This window comes from Populus euphratica, unplaced genomic scaffold, assembly GCF_000495115.2.
Source record: "Populus euphratica unplaced genomic scaffold, PopEup_1.0 scaffold37.1, whole genome shotgun sequence".
Taxonomy (NCBI): Eukaryota; Viridiplantae; Streptophyta; class Magnoliopsida; order Malpighiales; family Salicaceae; genus Populus; species Populus euphratica.
Genome location: NW_011499909.1, coordinates 920,267 through 924,147, shown reverse-complemented (window position 1 = coordinate 924,147; position 3,881 = coordinate 920,267).

Below are 3,881 nucleotides of genomic sequence, written 5' to 3'. Positions count from 1 at the left end.
AAATAGAAAACAGACCTATAAATAATTCATTATTTATTTCATTATAAAACACCCAAGTCACAAAATTAAACTTAATTTCATTAAATAACAAAAAAATATAATTTTTTTAATATATTAAACAAACTTAACATGTATAAGTCACACATACATGCAACAAATTTCTATGGAAAAAAACTATAAAATAAGTAAACACACAAATAAACTATATATACTACATGAAAATACCAAAGAAATTAACATTTTAAAATGGGTTATAAGAAAAAATAGCTGCTTTTGCTTACTTGATATGGCGAATCTAAAAATAAAAATTGAACCAAAACAACAATGCTGATATACTTAGTATTGGGGTGGCCAAATTTATGATGATGAGAACTTTATTTGTGACAAAACATGGGGTGTTGTGTGTTGTTTTCTGCTGGAAAAAAAGAAGAAGGAGAAGAAATGGAAGAGGAGGACTATGGGGGTCGTCGTTTGCCAGGTTATAGCTTAAATATTACTGACAAACATATTTTCTCGGTAATTCTGTCTGTGATAATGACACATCATATTTTTTTCCCTTACTTTATTTCCAATCATGACTCTCTTGGTATATATTGATGATAAATTTCAGTTAGTGTATACCATGGAAAATAGAGAAGAAATGTTTCACTAGTAAAAGTCAATATAATATACCGACGTATTTTTACCGTCTATATCTGCGTTTGAATTAGAAAATGTTCTGGAAGTGATTCCTTGATCAATTTACTAAATCTATATATTTTATTGATCAAAAATTTATAAGATGGCAAGAGAAGCCGTTATTTGCATGATTAATGTTGTAAAGTAGCCTAAACCATTAGACTTTATATACCTTTAACATATATAATTTAAGAGACCAGTGAGAAAATTTAGAAGAACTTCATTAGTTATCTAACATTGAAACCTAATGATTATGTATTACTCGAGTCTTAAATCATGTAATATGATACAATCACTTTTTTATGTTTGAAAATAATAGAAATCATATTTTAAGACCTCATCCAATAGTTTAAGCATTTGGGTTGAGATAACTCTTTAACATGACATCTTAAGTTATTAGGCGAGATCCCAGTATATGATTTATATCATTCTTGAACACATCCACTCAAGTGAAAGCTTTTTGGACTTGAAATTTGTATAAACCCATGTTTTTATCAAATAAATAGGGGTGGTAAGCTTCGAACTCGTGACCACTTGGTTATTAAGGCTATGATAGTATCTTAAAAAACTATCTCAACCCAATAACTTAAGTTGTTGGTTAAATTGGTTCGATCACAAGTTTAAATTTTACTATCCCTATTTATTTAATAAAAATTAAGCATAAGGTAGTATGAACTTATGTAAATTTCAAACTTAAAAAATTTTCATTTTATAAAATATATTAAAAAATAATATAAATTATATTTTAAAATTCTAAGTAGCAACATTATTTAGTCCAGCTATGGTGATTCTTTAAGATCTAATTTGGAGATTCCGAATGCTTACACAGCATAAACTTTGCTTGTGATATACCATAACTTATCCCACACACGTGTGTGTATCATGGAAAACATGATTTAAACTTTTGAAACCTCAAGTCAGAAAAACACACGCCGACACCAAGAGTGCACTTGATACAAAATTAAATATCTATCACACAAACAATGATGGACCCACGAGCTTTCATAGCTCGTAAGAATCCTGTAAGACCATCTCCTTGACTCATCTACGAACACGAAAATGGCTGAAAGAATCAAGAGAGATGGAGGCCAAATCTCCATGTGCGTATAAGATCATATTTCAGAGTTGTTAGACAACAAAACACATCTGTCTTCAATAATTGTACATGAGGAGGATTATAATTAGTAGTTTAGCTGTTAAACCCAGCCATGAATAGGAGTAATATTAGCACAGGGCACGGACTAAGTAGAGCAGCAAGATTTGACAAGGAGAAGCCGAAAGCGTCCCGTGTCCCCATCTAAAACCACGTTCAGGGTCCAGCCACGCCGAAACCCCAATGTCATTGTCTTCATGAACCCTAATTCATGCTTATTCTTTGCGATTTGGGACGGTATCCACGTCACATCTCACGCGGCTTCCGTGGTTATCACCTTACATTACAACAATCGAAAGAAACAACTGAAAAGAAGTTAACTTTTGTCGTTTCCTTTAGCCATTGTCGTTTTGTGAAAGGATGACACGTCAATTCTTGGGCTTTGGGTGATCTGCGTATGGCCCACTCCTTTCTTGGGCAAGTGGACAAGGCCCGTGCATGGGTAACAGTTCAAAGATTTTTCTCGTGCGTGGATAAAGTAGAACAATTAACATTAACATTAAAAAAAAAACAACTACTTAAAGAGACCCACAATTCACTGCACAGAAAAACACTGTACACATGCTAACATTTTATTGTTCATTCACTATGTTTGATCCCTCAAGTTTTATTTTTTTCGTAAAAAGAAAACATATTGAGAGATGAAGGACCAAAGTTTGCTTAGAGAAAAAAAAGAAGTCATTTTCCACAAGAAAGGGATGCAAAAATTATTATTTGATTCCTCAAGTTTTATTTTTTCTGTACATTTGGTCCTTATTCTTTTTACGTTACTATGTTTTTATTCTAGAACTCATTTTACCCGTGCTTTCGGTCTATTAAGGTTAAGAAAGAAACATGGGTAAAAAATTAGGTAGCAACATGTATCTGTGTTTGAATTAGAAAATGTTTTGGAAGTGATTCATTGATTAACTTACTAAATCTATATATCTTATTGATCAAAACTTTATAAGATGGCAAGAGAAGCTATTATTCACATGATTAATGTCGTAAAGTAGCCAAAATCATTATACTTTATATACCTTTAACATATATAATTTGAGAGACCAGTGAGAAAATTTAGGAGAACTTCATTAGTTATCTAACATTGAAACCTAATGATCATGTATTACTCGAGTCTTAAACCATGCAATATGATACAATCACTTTTTTATGTTTGAAAATAATAGAAATCATATCTTAAGACCTTACCCAATAGTTTAAGCTTATGGGTTAAGATAAGTCTTTAACATGGCATCTTAAGTTATTAGGTGAGATCTCAGTATATGATTTATATTATTTTCTAACACATTCCCTTAAGTGAAAGTTTTTTGGACAAATTTGCATAAACTCATGTTTTTATCAAATAAATAGGGGTGGTAAGCTTTGAACACGTGCCAATTGGTCATTAAGGTTATGATATAATTTTAAAAAACTATCCCAACCTAATAACTTAAGATGTTGGGTTGAATTGGTTCGATCACAAGTTTAAATTTTACTATCCCTATTTATTTAATAAAAATTAAGCATAAGGTAGTATGAACTTATGTAAATTTCAAACTTAAAAAATTTTCATTTTATAAAATATATTAAAAAATAATATAAATTATATTTTAAAATTCTAAGTAGCAACATTATTTAGTCCAGCTATATATAAATTATATTTTAAAATCTTAACTAATAATATTATTTAATCCAGCTAAGGTGATTCTTTAAGATCTAATTTGGAGATTCCGAATGCTTACACAGCATAAACTTTGCTTGTGATATACCATAACTTATCCCACACACGTGTGTGTATCATGGAAAACATGATTTAAACTTTTGAAACCTCAAGTCAGAAAAACACACGCCGACACCAAGAGTGCACTTGATACAAAATTAAATATCTATCACACAAACAATGATGGACCCACGAGCTTTCATAGCTCGTAAGAATCCTGTAAGACCATCTCCTTGACTCATCTACGAACACGAAAATGGCTGAAAGAATCAAGAGAGATGGAGGCCAAATCTCCATGTGCGTATAAGATCATATTTCAGAGTTGTTAGACAACAAAACACATCTGTCTTC